The sequence below is a fragment of the Zophobas morio genome, unplaced genomic scaffold (assembly GCF_036711695.1).
Source record: "Zophobas morio isolate AGI-343-1 ecotype UQ-CSIRO unplaced genomic scaffold, CSIRO_AGI_Zmor_V1 ptg000011l, whole genome shotgun sequence".
NCBI classification, from domain to species: Eukaryota; Metazoa; Arthropoda; class Insecta; order Coleoptera; family Tenebrionidae; genus Zophobas; species Zophobas morio.
Window position 1 is genome coordinate 22,133,532 of NW_026972116.1, and position 16,541 is coordinate 22,150,072.

General features: G+C 30.5%; 1 protein-coding gene across 2 annotated transcripts in view; it reads right to left on the minus strand.

The window, feature by feature from the left end:
- Positions 1–16,541, minus strand: part of LOC135127240 (rootletin) — a 92,695-nt gene that overhangs the window by 67,390 nt on the left and 8,764 nt on the right. The window lies entirely within an intron of this gene.

A 16,541-nucleotide genomic window follows, 5' to 3' on the forward strand; every position in this document is an offset into this window, starting at 1 on the left:
CTAAAATCCCGAAAGTTGAAAAATCGAAAGTCGCAAACCGAAAATCAAAAATTCGATGAATCAATGTCCGAAAAATCGAAGATGGAAAAATTCTTCCTCTAACCTTAAAGCGTTCATAATGTCAGCGCACTAGTTAATTTGTAAAATGTTATACAAATTTAATTTTTTTCCCAAAAATTTGGAATATAGGGTAAAATCTCAACACGGGCTCATGAATCACACATGCAAGAGTTCGTAATTCTGTAAAATAAGGAACATTCGGCAAAACGGTAAAATGACGTAACATTTCTTGGGGAGAGCATAAACGGAAAAACTTTGATTCACGATTTACCAACCTTACGATAATTTGATTGGAAAACGTTGTTATAGAACTTTGATTTTTCAACACGGATTCATAAACCACGAGTGCAGGAGTATCTTATGTTATAAAATTTAAATAACACTTACTACAGTAAATTTTTGATTAGCCAAATTTTTGCTAGTCGGAAACGGGAGACCTATTTTTTCGTACTCTAAAGGTCATGAAACGTCAAGAAAACATTAAAGTAGCCAGTCGTCCGGTGGACTCGATTACAATATGTATGTAACTATAATGTGGAACCTTTAAAAGAAACACCTATATGTCTGAAAAAAGTCAATAATTCAGGGGAATGCGTATTCTTCGACCGCCAGATTCTTAGAACAGCCTGTTTAATTTTTTACATATTGAAACAGTGTTTTCAAACCATTTTTCATTGAACCTAGTTTAACATATTTTATAATTGTCTGCATATTTACACTCCTACCTATACTACCTATAAACTAGGGTTAAATATCGCTCAGAATTACCTTTGTTTTGACACCGCATTGAATTTATTTAGAAATTTTAAATAAGTCGATTTTGAAAATTAAATGGAAACTAAATTAAACTACATATAAATATATTTGAAGAAAGTGCATTTCGCTCAATAGATACACATTCCCCATTTAACAACGAAAATCGACCATATTTCTCCGTCAAAACCCAGCACAAAACAATTCTCCATGCCAACAATATTTACAATTATGAAACCGTAAACACGAACTCTATTACAAACAGAAATCTGTTGCATAACGAACCCACCCACATCACCTGCCTTTATCTATTTCCTCCAATAAGCGTGCCTACTCGAAATAAATCAGACAAATTGGGCTATCCCGATCCATATAAGCAACCCAAATAACTTAGGTAGCGTTTAATCCAAATGAAACCAAAGACGACTTAAATAGAATAATTTGCATAAACGAAAGCAAGTACTTGCTTGAATGCGTTTATTGCATGGAAGAAGTTAAATCACCAAAAATTCACTTGGTACAATGGTTTTCAGTCACGGACGTCTTTAACTCGAAACCAAACGACGGTTACTGATTTTTGTAAGCGCGAATTTTCCCACTGCGAGCTTGTAAATCATTTATCAGGTGCTGACAGGTCAAAAGAACAATCATTTCGTGGCGATCGATTCATGTATGGATGCAATGGTGGAAATTTTGATTGAATGGATGCACGGTTGTAGAGCTAAAAGTAGATGTTTGTTCGAAAAAAAAAGGAGTAATAAACGATAATGGGTGATAATTTCACTAATTTTGTAAGTGCATAAGTACTTAGATACAAGTTGTAAACATGATTTTTTTATAACTATTGTTTCATAATTTTTTTTAAATCTAAAACTTGAGTGCGGATTATTGAGGGTGATAAGGAGCTTCCTTTGGTTTATAGAGATTGGCAGTATCCGTATTTAGCGTTTATTATTACATGAGTTTGTTATTTTATTAAGTACGGAATAATATATTGATTAAAGCGGTTTAGGGTTATAATGATAACTAGGGGTCAGCCTTTTTCTACAATAACACGATGTGAAAGCATTGTTCACTTATAGAACGAGTAACGACAAAATCAAGGAACAAGAATTGTTACTTTGTAATATTATTATGGTTTCGGTCTATATTTAATTTTTGAGTTGGAGTGATAAACATCCGTTTCTAGAAATCTGCTGTCATAAATAAGTGGACTTTTTAAAGGAGCTGTAATTATTTACGTACGAGTAATTATTTACAGTGCATTTAAAAATGATCGAAACACAGATAAACAATTTATTTCAGAATCACCTAAAGTTTTTCCTTATTTTGAAAAATGGACGCACAGGGTGGTTCACTACTTTGGTCACATACGACAAAATAAAGCAAAATGAAACTGTTTTTTTTTTCTATTCATCTAATGCTAAATATTAAATCAGCTAAAGTTTTACTGAAACTTGTTTATAAATTTGCTTTTGAAAAAGTACTTAGTTAAAAAAAAAACGAAAAAATTCAGGGATATAGATGCTGATTCTAAAACTATAGCGTGTTTATGGTTCCGAATAAGATTTTAGAAACATTTGGTATGAAAATCCTGATTCTGGTGAAATAGTAGGAGTTAATGAAGAAATGAAGCCAGGACCACAGTCTTTAGGTCGAAATTTGTAAGAAAATGGTTTTAGTAAAATTTCGAAAATGATCAAAAGCTGGCCGAAATTTTAATACTCAAAAATTTCGGTTTTAAAAAAACTGACAAAAAAATTCCCAAAAAATTCAATAATGTAGCTTTCGACGTGTTGATTCCAAGAATTTAGCGTGTTTATTGTCCCAGGGCAAAATTTTAGAAATTCGGTTTGAAAATATTTTTTTTATAAATCCAAAAATTGCGATGTTTCATTGGGCGATTCTGGAAAAATAATAGGAGTTATCGAACGAATGAGACCGGAATTAACTTCTATAGGTCGAAATTTATAGGGAAATATCTGTGGCTATTTTTCGAAAATTGTCCAAAAATCGGCCGAAAAATTCAAATTGAAAAATTTTGCTTCAGATATAGATTTCCATGTGCTGATTACAAAAGTATAGCGTGTTTATTGTCCCGGACAAGATTTTTGAAATATTCGGTTTGAGAATCTTTTTTCTTTTTAATTCAAAAAATTTCAATATTCCAACGGGCGATTCTGGTAAAATGGTAGGAGTTATCAAACAAATGAGGCCGAAATCAAAGTCTGTAGGTCGAAATCTATAAGGAAATGTCTTTAGTTATGTTTGAAAATACCAAAAATTGGCCGAAATTTTAATACTGAAAAATTTTGGTATTAATAAAATTGACCAAAAATTGCCAAAAAATTCAAGGATGTAGATTTGGACGAGCTGATTCCAAAAATATAGTGTTTATTGTCCCAAGTCAAATTTTAAAAATATTCAGTTCGAAAACCTTTTTATTTTTTAATCCAAAAAAGTGCAATGTTCCATCAGGCGATTCTGCAAAAATGGCAGGACTTATCGGAGAAATGAGATTGAAACATTTGTAGGTCAAAATTTATAAGAAAATCTCTTTGGTTATTTTTCGAAAATGGTCTAAAATTGGTCGAAATTTTCAAATTGAAAAATTTTGCTTTTGAAAAAATAGTTACAAAATTTAGAAAAAAATCGGTAATATAGATTTCGAGTGCTGATTATAAAAATACATATAGTGCGTTTATGGTCCCGGAACAAGATTTTAAAAATATTCGGTTTGAAAATCTTTTTTTTTTTTTTTATTAAAAAAATTGCAGTATTCCAACGGGAGATTCTGATAAAATGGTAGGAGTTATCAAAAGAAATGAGCCCGAAATCAAAGTGTTTAAGTCGAAATTATAAGGATATATCTTTATTTATGTTTGAAAATGATCAAAAATTGGCCGAAATTAATACTAAAAAATTTTGATTTTTAAAAAATTGACCAAAAATTCGCAAAAAATTCAAGGATGTAGATTTGGACGAGCTGATTCCAAAAATATAGAGTGTTTATTGTCCCAGAGCAAAATTTTAGAAATATTCGGTTTGAAATTTTTTTTTTTAATCCAAAAAATTGCAATGTTCCATCAGGCGATTCTGGAAAAATAGTAAGATTTATTGAACAAATGAGACCGAAACTAACTTCTGTAGGTCGAAATTTATAGCAAAATGTCTTTGGTTATGTTTTGAAATTGGTCTAAAATTGGCCGAAATATTCAAATTGAAAAATTTTGCTTTTGAAAAAGTAGTTACAAAATTTCGAAAAAACAGCGATATAGGTTTTGACGTGCTAATTTGAAAAATAGTGGAACAAGATTTTAGAAATATTCGATCAGAAAATCAATTTTTTTTTATCGATAAAATTTCAATACTCCAATGGTTGCTCCTGTAAAAATGGTAGGAGTTATCGAAGAAATGAGGCCGAAACCAACTTCTGTAGGTCGAAATTTATCAAAAAATGTCTTTCGTTACTTTCCAAAATGGTCAAAAATTGGCCGAAATTTTCATTTTCAATATTGAAAAATTTTGTTTTTGAAAAAATCGAGAAAATATTCTCAAAAAATTTAGTGACATGGATTTCGTCGTGCTGATTCCAAAAATATAGCGGGTTTGTGGCCTCAAGGCAAACTCTTAGAAATTTTCGGTTTGAAAATCTTTTTTTTTAATCCAAAAAAAGCATGCAGGATTCTGGAAAAATGGTAACGGTTATCGAAGAAATGAGGCTAAAACTAACTTCTGTAGGTCGAAATCTATAATTTGTTGGGTTTCTAAAATTATCGAAAATTGGCGGAAATTTTCATAGTGAAAATTATTGTTTTTGAAAAAGTTTACAAGAAAATCCCAAAAATTTCACGAACATAGATTTCGACATTCCTCTTCCAAAAATATAGTGTTTATTGACCCGGAACAAGATTTTAGAAATATTCGATTTGAAGATCTTTTTTTTTTTAATCCAACATATTGTAGTCTTCGAACGAGTGATTTTAGAAGAAATGGTAAGGGTTATTAAAGAAATGAAGCCCAAACTAGCTTTATTGGTCGAAATCTATGAGAAAATGTCTTCAGTTAAGTTTCAAAAATCGTCAAAAATTAGCCGAAATTTTCATTTTCAATATTGAAAAATTTTGTTTTTGAAAAAGTTAAGAAAAAAATCCCCAAAAAATTTTACATGGATTTCGCGTGCTGACTCCAAAAATATAGCTGGTTTCTGGCCTCGGGGCAAAATTTTAGAAATATTCGGTGTGAAATTCAATTTTTTTAAAAATCGAAAAAATGCAATTACCTAATGAAGGATTCTGGAAAAACGGTAGGAGTTTCAAAGAAATGAGGCCAAAACTAGCTTCTGTAGGTCGAAATCTATAAGAAAATGTCTTCAGTTATATTTCAAAAATCGTCAAAAATCAGCCAAAATTTTTATTTTCAATACTGAAAAATTTTGTTTTTGAAAAAGTTGAGATAATATTCTCAAAAAATTAAGTGATATGGATTTCGACGTGCTAATTCCAAAAATATAGCGGGTTTGTGGCCTCAAGGCAAAATCTTAGAAATTTTCGGTTAGAAAATATTTTTTTTTTAATCCAAAAAAAGCAATATTTTCATGCAGGATTCTGGAAAAATGGTAACGGTTATCGAAGAAATGATGCTGAAACTAACTTCTGTAAGTCGAAATCTATAATTTGTTGGGTTTTTGAAAATTATTGTTTTTAAAAAGGTTTACAAGAAAATCCCAAAAATTTCACAAACATAGATTTCGACATTCCTCTTCCAAAAATATAGTGTTTATTAATCCGGAACAAGATTTTAAAAATATTCGATTTGAAGATCAATTTTTTTTAATCCAACATATTGTGGTCTTCCAACGAGTGATTTTGGAAAAAATGGTAAGGGTTATTAAAGAAATGAAACCCAAACTAGCTTATATTGGTTGAAATCTATGAGAAAATGTCTTCAGTTAAGTTTCAAAAATCGTAAAATTTAGCCGAAATTTTCATTTTCAATATTGAAAAATTTTGTTTTTGAAACAGTTGGGAAAAAAATCCCCAAAAAATTATACATGGATTTCGCGTGCTGATTCCAAAAATATGTATAGCTGGTTTATGGCTTCGGGGCAAAATTTTAGAAATATTGGGTGTGAAACTCAATTTTTTTAAAAATCGAAAGAATGCCAATAATCTAATGGAGGATTCTGGAAAAACGGTAGGAGTTTCAAAGAAATGGGGCCAAAACTAGCTTCTGTAGGTCGAAATCTATAAGAAAAGTTCTTCAGTTATGTTTCAAAAATCGTCAAAAATTGGCCAAAATTTTTATTTTCAATACTGAAAAATTTTGTTTTTGAAAAAGTCGAAAAAATATTTTCAAAAAATTTAGTGACATGGATTTCGACGTGCTAATTCCAAAAATATAGCGGGTTTATGGCCTCAAGGCAAAATCTTAGAAATTTTCGGTTTGAAAATCTTTTTTTTTTTTTAATCCAAAAAAGCAATATTTTCATGCAGGATTCTGGAAAAATGGTAACGGTTATCGAAGAAATGAGGCTTCTGTAGGTCGAAATCTATAATTTGTTGGGTTTCTAAAATTATCGAAAATTGTCGGACATTCTCATATTGAAAATTGTTGTTTTTGGAAAAGTTTACAAGAAATCTCAAAAATTTCACGACCATAGATTTCGACATTCCTCTTCCAAAAATATAGTGTTTATTGACCCGGAGCAAGATTTTAGAAATATTCGATTTGAAGATCAATTTTTTTTAATTCAACATATTGTAGTCTTCCAACGAGTGATTTTGGAAAAAATGGTAAGGGTTAGTAAAGAAATGAAGCCCAAACTAACTTATATTGATTGAAATCTATGAGAAAATGTCTTCAGTTAAGTTTCAAAAATCGTAAAATTTAGCCGAAATTTTCATTTTCAATATTGAAAAATTTTTTTTTTTAAAAGTTGGGAAAAAAATCCCCAAAAAATTATACATGGATTTCGCGTGCTGATTCCAAAAATATGTATACTGGTTTATGGCCTCGGGGCAAAATTTTAGAAATATTGGGTGTGAAACTCAATTTTTTTAAAAATCGAAAAAATGCAATAATTTAATGGACGATTCTGGAAAAACGGTAGGAGTTTCAAAGAAATGAGGCCAAAACTAGGTTCTGTAGGTCGAAATCTATAAGAAAATGTCGTCAGTTATGTTTCAAAAATCGTCAAAAATTGTCCAAAATTTTTATTTTCAATACTGAAAAATTTTGTTTTTGAAAAAGTTGAGAAAATATTCTCAAAAAATTTAGTGATGTGAATTTCGACGTGCTAATTCCAAAAATATAGCGGGTTTGTGGCCTCAAGGCAAAATCTTAAGAAATTTTCGGTTTGAAAATCTTTTTTTTTTAATCCAAAAAAAGCAATATTTTCATGCAGGATTCTGGAAAAATGGTAACGGTTATCGAAGGAATGAGGCTGAAACTAACTTCTGTAGATCGAAATCTATAATTTGTTGGGTTTCTAAAATTATCGAAAATTGGCGGAAATTTTCATATTGAAAATTGTTGTTTTTGAAAAAGTTTACAAGAAAATCCCAAAAATTTCACGAACATAGATTTCAAAATTCCTCTTCCAAACATATAGTGTTTATTGACCCGGAACCAGATTTTAGAAATATTCGATTTGACGATCAATTTTTTTTAATCCAACATATCCAACGAAAGAAATTAGGCTGGAACTGGCTTCTGTAGGTCAAAATCTAGAAGAAAATGTCTTCAGTTAAGTTTCAAAAATTGTCCGAAATTTTCATTTTCAATATTGATTTTTTTTTTAAACAGTTGACAAATCCCAAAAAAAATTAGAGACATGGATTTGGATGTGGTGATTCCAAAAATAGGTATAGCGGGTTGATGGCCTCGGGGCAAAATTTTAGAAATATTCGGTTTGAAAATCTTTTTTTTTTAATCCAAAAAATGCAATATTTTAATGGGGGATTCTGGAAAAATGGTAGCGGATATCAAAAAAATAAGGCTAAAACTAATTTCTGTAGCTCGAAATCTATAAGGAAATGTCTTTAGTTAAGTTTCGCAAATTGTGGAAAATTGGGCAAAATTTTCATTTTGAAAATTTTTGCTTTTGAAAAAGTTGTCAAAAAATTCCCAAAAATTTCATAGATATAGATTTCTGCGTATTGATTTCAAAAATATAGTGTTTATTGTCCTAGGGGCAAGATTTTAGAATTATTCAATTGGAAAATCAATTTTTTTAACCCAATATATTGTAATATACCAACGAGTGATTCTAGGAAAAATGGTAAGAGTTATCAAAGAAATAAGACCGAAACTAGCTTCTGTAGGTCGAAATCTATAAGAAAATATCATCAGTTAAATTTCAAAAATCGTCAAAAATTTGCCGAATTTATTATTTCAAAATAAAAAATTTTGTTTTCGAGAAAGTTGACAAAAAATTACCCAAAAATTTAGAGGCATGGATTTCGATGTGCTGATTCCAAAAATAGGTATAGCGGGTTCAGGCCTCGGGGTAAAATTTTAGAAATATTCGGTTTGATTTTTTTTTTAATCCAAAAAAATGCAATATGTATTTAATCAAAAATTCTAGAAAAATTAGAACAGTCTGATCATATTAATCAAGATAACTTAGCTTAATTATTATGTTATTATTGTGTTGTTTTTAAAACAATTAAGATGGTTTTCTAAATATTAAGCGCTTAAATGTGGCAAATAAAAAATAATAACTATCCCTGCTTTTATATTATCTTACATCCTTTTTTATATTTTTTTTAAGTCCTACCAACACTTTCAATATGATAGTACTTAATAAGGATGAAAATATAATGCACACTATAATTTAGAAGCCACTTTTACTCGAAAAAAAAAATAACAAAAAACATCATAAAATTTATTTCATGAAGTTTATTGAATGGTTTGTATGTCAACATAATAACAAATTTTTATCACAATCAATTTTTCTACAAAAAAATCAGAGACGTATCTCTTTATTTATACAATGTCTCAAGGTTACCTACAAACGACCTCCTAGAGATAAATTCGATAAATAAAAAAAATTGAATATAACAGGTACTTCGAAATTTATAGACAAGTAAATAGCAAAAAAGGAAACATCGACATCGACAAAATCTATCTCGTCAACAACACTAAATCTGAAAATACTTTCTACTTTCAAACGTACCTAATAAAAACATTCAAATAATTATTTTAACATAGCCGAAACTATGAAGAAGATATTACATAAGCAAATATATTTCCAGTTATTTATTAGATTAGAATATCACCTTTTTTATATCTGCCCTATTGAACCTAATAAATTTTGACACGAGCACGAGATGATCTATTTCTAAATCAATATTTCGTACAAATGAACAAAAATGCTTTAGAGTCGCAAGAACAAATGTCCTTTAAGTTACCATAAGGTGTTTGAAAATCGTATTTCATTGAACACTAAGTAACAACTCAAAAACCAGACAAGCAGTTCTAGTTCGTGTTACACACTTACGTAAACATTTTCAGCAAATAAAAAATATATACATAGTAAAGTATCCACAATGTTCAAATCCTAAGCCAAGTAAGGAACAACACAATTATAGATATAACCCACAAACTAACAAATTTTCACACGTCATGTATGAGCGATCTTATGAAATCAAGTTCAATGCACTATATTATAAACTTATCCTATCATCAGATTTAGAAAAAAATCGCTTGTTATAAAACAGATTCCATAAATCTTAAATACGAAAACAAAATACGCACACTCAGTGGCGGGTCGTGATATGATCCACAAAATTTGTTTGTTCAAAGGGTACTTGTCTATGTTGACAAATAGCACAACGTTATGAATGAGCTTTACACTTTTAGTTTTTATAATTCGCCATCGCTTGCAACATATTAATATAAAATAACACAATATTAAAAAATTCAACTACCACAATTTTATTAATACGATAATGTTTATGATGAAAAAAACGGGAATATTTTGCTCAAAATATCCATCCGTCCTATCATAGTCGTAAGTATCAATATTTTCACAAAACTTATCGCAACATGAATTTATTACCACTAACAAAAAACTGCATGTTTATGCTCATCGAACGTATCGTGATTAAACCTAGTTAGCAAAGCAGGCGCTTAAATAAAAACACAAAACGTACATCTATCGATAAAACCCAAACAGCTATTAAAAACACAGTCAAATTTAAAATTGAGATAGGCCTTTTACTATGAAACCGCATATATAATATCCTCGATTATAATATTGGTGGCTGTAACTGGCACGATCGGCCCGGAACTCGCAATAGGGATGAACCACATATCGAACGCAGATTTATCCGGAGATAGGAAGCACGGTTTCCGGTGTTCCGGTTTCAAAAAAAGCCGGGCGTCTTGGGTAATTGCTTTGGAAACAAATCGTTCGCGAAGATATCAGATTAAGTGGTTTGTTTTTGACAATTGAATTGATGGGTTGGTAATGGTTAGACGTCTGCTACGATCTCGGCTTATCAAGTGTACATTGTTCTCTGTACCTAGGCGCTAACGTAAACTGTTCAGAAGTGGTCCACTGAACTTTACTTTGAATGAGTGACGTTTTGATGAGGTTTTTGTTTACTTGCCTTGGAATGAACCTCGGAACTGAATATTTTTAACTAAGTGAATTTGATCCAATTATAAGATATCGCGACACTTTTCAACATTAATAAGTGATTAGAAATATTTTTATTTGAGAAGCAGCTAATTTAGTTCCAACGTGTTTTATAGCAAATAAGCTAAACAATTTTTCTCGTCTTACAGAGGAAAAGTGTCTTCACACATTTCTAACAGACTCAAACCCGTTATTATCCCCGCGACGTTGAAAAACTTCAAAAAACAGTCAAGTTAGGTCAGGTTAAGACAGGTCAGGTCTGGTCAGGTCAGGTCAGAACAACTTAAGTCAGGTCAGATCACTCTCTTGAAATTTTTCGGTTGGTGGCATTGCATTAAGAAAATGTTACAAGCATTTCATGAATTCTTAGTAGATATGCATAGTCTTCATTCAACAATAAAATACTTAAAATATCAAATGGTATATTTGAGGTTAGAATTATGGTTTAAATGTTGTGTTGTCGAAAATAGGTGTAGATTAAGAAAAAAAGCCAATAATTAAGCCCCACCCACCCACCCCTGTCTCAATTGTGATGAATTTTTTATTCGTTGTCAGATAGAGGGGCGGAGTTTAATTGCAAAATCCATATTTTTTACAAAAATTTATCTTTTTTTATAAAATTAATCGCCGAAATGGAGGCGGGTGAGTGGGTGGTGTTTATATATGTTCTTCTGCAGAGTGGGAGTGGTAAGAATTGACAGAAATTAGGTTTGTTGTGGTATTTGTTATTTTTTTATTTTTTTTTTTTATTTTATTAATTACGTCCCCCAACAGGCACTGAGGCCCAATTACAGGGGAACTGGACATACACGTTACACCCAGAGCCATGGCGGGAATCGAACCCACGACCCAAGGTGTAGCGGGCAAGCATGATGCTAACTAGCCCACCCCGGGTCCTCAAGTATAATATTATAACTTGAGTTCAAATCGAAAAATTGACAAATAAAAATAGGTTAAAATCGAAACATCAAAAAACTGAAAAATCTAAAACTCAAAAATTCGAAAAATTGAAATATCAAAAATTGAAAAATTGAGAAAACTACACATCAAAACATCGAAATAATGAAAAATCCCAAATCTGAAATATCGAAGTATGTATCTAAAAACTGAAACATCACAAAAATTAACCTTATTAGATTAAACCAAACCTGACTAACCTAACCAGATCTGACAAGAAAAAAACAAACTAAACCAAACCAAACCAATCCGAACCAATTCAAACCCAACCAAACCTAACCTTACCTGACCATTAGATCAAACAAACTTACAATCCCAACTAAACCTGAGCTGACATGATTAAGCTTGACCAAACCCTAGGTCTACTAGATGTGACCGAACCTGATCTAACCGGTAATTTAACTTATTAACAATATGAATATCAAAATGATAAATTCAGAAATATTTCTACTGTAACGGTTATTCAAAAATGACTGATTACAATTTGGAGTTAGAGGCGGGTTGATCAAAAATGGGTTAATCAAAAATTATGTTTGCTCGGATATTTAGCTCCGATCTATTTTGCCACAAGCATATCTCTATTGAAATGGGTCGATATTAACGTCAAATTATCTTGATTACAATATTCCATTCACGAGTTTATAACAATTTTCAGTATTTCCCCAGATAAGACTTAATTTGGCCAAATGGCATACCCTCTAAAAAAGTAAAGGGCGGGTGGGCGGGGCTAGTACTTTGTAAAATAAGACTGATTTTGCCAAATGATATACCCTGTAAAAAAATAAAGGGCGGGTGGGCGGGGTTAGTACTGGCTAAGATAGGACTGATTTTGATAAATGTTTTTTTTGCCAAAGGATCTACAATTTAAAAACTATTCTGATGTTCTGATACACAAATTTTCACGACAGGATAGATATGGGAATGTAGAATTAGTCCGAAACTTTTAGAAAAATTGGAATGGAGGAAAATCCGTCTAGAATTTTCAACTTTAGGTGTATCACCGGATTTCAAGACAGGGCAGATCTTAGATTCTTTCCACTTTGTAGAGCAAACCTCTGTTTCAACAGATTTATCAAATATTAATAGGGTGGCTTAACAATTTGGAACTTGCAATACCTAATTATCAAGCTTGGGATATGACCAGAACCTGATGGCATAACCTGGTTTTAGTCTTTGGCAAAATCAGTCTTATCTTGGCAAGTAATGGCCCCGCCCACCCACCCTTTATTTTCTTAAAAGATATGCCATTTGGCAAAATCAGTCTTATCTTAGCAAGTACTAGCGCCGCCCGCTCGCCCTTTATTTTTTTGGAGGCTAATACTTACTAACAGAAGACTGATTTTGCCAAATGATATACCCTGTAAAAAGTAAAGGGCGGGTGGGCGGGGCTAGTATTGGCCAAGTTAAGACTGATTTTGCAAATTACCATACCCTAATGTTTTTTTTGCAATTTAAAGTCATTTATTTTATATATTTCCGACGACTACATTCGCCAAAATTGTGAGATGACGTCATAAATTTTTTGGAAGGGGATAAACGAATAAATCTTGATCAACGATTTACCATGACTACGACAACCTTAAAAAATTTCAGGGTATTCGGTTTTACAATTTCAAATTGCAAAATGTTGTTACGCAGTTTTGAATTTTCCAAAAATCTGGATGTTTTCATCTTTGCAGAAGAAGCGAAAAATTGAAAAATCGAAAGATTAAAAACTGCGAAACTTAAAAATCGAAATGTTGAAAACTAAAGAAATCGGAAAACCAAATAATTAAGAAAAAATTAGGGAAAGGAAAGAACGAAAAACTGTGATAAACGAGAAAATGAAAATTAAAAAAAACTCAAGAACTTGAAAAACTGAGGAAACGAAAAATTGAAAAAATAAAAATTGAAAAATTGAAAAATCGAAAAATTGTGATATCAAAAAATTGGTCGAAGGGGTAAATAAATCCAGATTTTACAAAAAATTGTTTAAGATTTCCCTAATATTGTTTCCGCAGTCCATATTTTTTTTTGTAAACAATATTTACTGTAAAAATTTTTTGTTATTAGAAGATAGAAATTGCATTGCTAATTTCAAATTTTAATGCTGAAAAATTTTGGTTTTAAAAAAATTGACAAAAAATTACCAAAAAGCTACGAGCGATTCTGAAAAAATGAAACCGAAACTAACTTTTGTAGGTCAAAATTTATACGAAAATGTCTTTCGTTATTTCTGGGAAAAAAATCTGAAATTTTCAAATTGAAAAATTTTATTTTTGAAGAAGTCAAAAAGTTGTCAAAAAATGTACAGACATGGATTTCGCGTGAGAATTCCAAAATTTTAGAAATATTCGGTTTGAAACTCAATTTTTTTAAAAATCGAAAAAATGGAATATTTCAATGGGGGATTCTGGAAAAATGGTAGTAGTTATCGAAGAAAAGAGGTCGATACCAACTTCTGTAGGTCGAAATTTATACATTTCGAAAATTGTCATAAATTGGCCAAAATTTTCATTTTCAAATCGAAAAATTTTGTTTTTGAACAAGTAGTTAAAAAAATTCGAAAAAAATCAGGGATTTAGATTTCGATGTGCTGATTCCCAAAGTATAGCGTGTTTGTAATCCCGGACAAGATTTTTTGAAATATCCGGTTCGAAAATCTTTTTTCTTTATAATTCAAAAAATTGCCAACGGGCGATCTGGCAAAATTGTAGGAGTTATCCAAGAAATGACGCTGAAACCAAAGTCTGTATGTCGAAATCTATCAGGAAACGCCTTTAATTATATTTCGAAAGTGATAAAAAATTGCCCAAAATTTGTATACTGAAACATTTTGATTTAAAAAAATTGGCCAAAAATTGCCAAAAAATTGTTGATGTAGATTTCGACGTGCTGATTCCAAAAATATAGCATGTTTATTGTCACAGGGCAAAATTTTAGAAAAACTCGGTTTGAAAATCTTTTTTTTAAATACAAAAAATTGTATGTACCATCTGGTGATTCTGGAAAAATGGTAAGAGTTATCGAAGAAATAACACAGAAACCAACTTTTGAATGTACATGAAAATGTCTGGCTATTTTTCCAAAATGGTCGAAAATTCGGTCAAAATTTTCAAATGGAAAATGTTTGCTTTTGAAAAAGTAGTTGCAAAATTCGAAAAAATTCAGTGATATAGATTTCGATGTGCTGATTCCAAAAATGTAACATGTTTATCGTCCCAACAAAAGATTTTAGAAATATTCCGTTTCAAAACAATATTTTTTATCAAAAAAAAATGCACAATTCCAATGGGCGATTCGGGATAAATGTAAAAGTTATGGAAGAAATGGGGCCGAAATTAACATTTGTAGATGGAAATCTGTAAGAAAGGTTTCGAAATTATCGAAAATTGGGCGAAATTTTCATATTGAAAAATTTTGCATTATGAAAAGTTGTTAAAAAATTCCGAAAAAATTCATTAACATAGATTTCGATTTAATCCAAAAAATTGCAATATTCCAATGGGTGATTCTGAAAACATAGTAGAAGAGTAGTGGAAGAAATGAAAATTGGCCAAAATTTTCATCCAGGGGTATTGAAAAATTTTGTTTTTGAAAAAGTTACCAAAAATACCCAAAAATTTATTTAAAAATGGTAGTAGTTATCGAAGAAATGGGCCCAAAACCAACTACAGTGGGTCGAAATTTATACGTTTCGAAAATGGTCAAAAATTTGCCGAAATTTTCATTTTCAATACGAGTTATGGAAGAAATGAGGCCGAAACTAACTTCTGTAAGTATAATTATATAAGGAAATGTCTTTATTTAAGTTTTGAAAAATATGAAAAATTGGTCGAAATTTTCATATTGAAAATTTTTGCTTTTGAAAAAGTTGTCACAAAATTCCCAAAATGTCATGGTTATAGATTTCTAGATATTGATTCCAAAAATATAGTGTTTATTGTCGTGGGGGCAAGATTTTAGAATTATTCGACTAGAAAAATGAAGCCAAAACGAGCTTCTGTATCTCAAAATCTATAAGGAAATGCCCTCAGTTAAGTTCCAAAAATCGCCAAAATTTGGCCGAAATTTTCATTTTCAATATTATAAAAAAAATTCGGGTTTATGGCCTCGGAGCACAATGTTAGAAATATTCGGTTTAAAACTCTTTTTTTTTTAAATCGAAAAAATGCAATCGAAATCTATAATGAAATATTTTTAGTTAAGTTTCGAAAACTATAGAAATTTGGCCGAAATTTTCATTATCAATTGTATTATAATTTTTTTTTTTTTTTGAAAAAGTTGACAAATAATCCCCAAAAAATTTAGAAACATGGATTTCGATACCACAAATATAGTGTTTATTATCCCGGATCAAGATTTTAAACATCAATTTGAAAATCTTTTTTTTTAATCCAGTATATTATAACATTCCAACGAGTGATTCTGGAAAAATGGTAAGGGTTATTAAAGAAATGAGGTCGAAACTAGCTTCTGAAGGTCGAAATCTATGAGAAAATGTCTTCGATTGAGTTTCAAAAATCGTCAAAAATTGGCCGAAATTTTCATTTTCAATACTAAAAAATTAAGTTTTTGAGAAAGTTGAGAAAAAAACAACGGAACAAAATGTTAGAAATATTCGGTTTAAAATTCATTTTTTTTAATAGAAAAAATGCAATCGAAATCTATAATGAAATGTTTTTAGTTAGGTTTCGAAAACTATAGAAATTTGGCCGCAATTTTCATATTGGAAATTTTTGGTTTCGAAAAAGTTGTCAAAAAATTACCAAAAATTTAACGAACATAGATTTCGACGTACAGATTCCAAAAATGTAGTGTTAATTGTCTCGGGGCAAGATTTTAGAAATACAATATATACTGTATAAATATTTTGTTAATAAAAGATAGAAATTGTATTCTGATTCGCTTTTCATCAAAGATTGAATCTGTTTTTTCATTGCTTGCTTTTCCCAGCTCGCTGTAATATTTAACCGAACAAAAATTGGTGGCTTTTGGTGCCACAAACATAGATAAAAGTGGACACAACATTATGGTAATTTAAATTTGCATCACAATGGTTACGCTATTTAAATTTTTAGTACACCACAATAGGAACTGGAAGGCAATGCACTCATTGAAGGTTTAATCCAAAATAAGTAGCAAA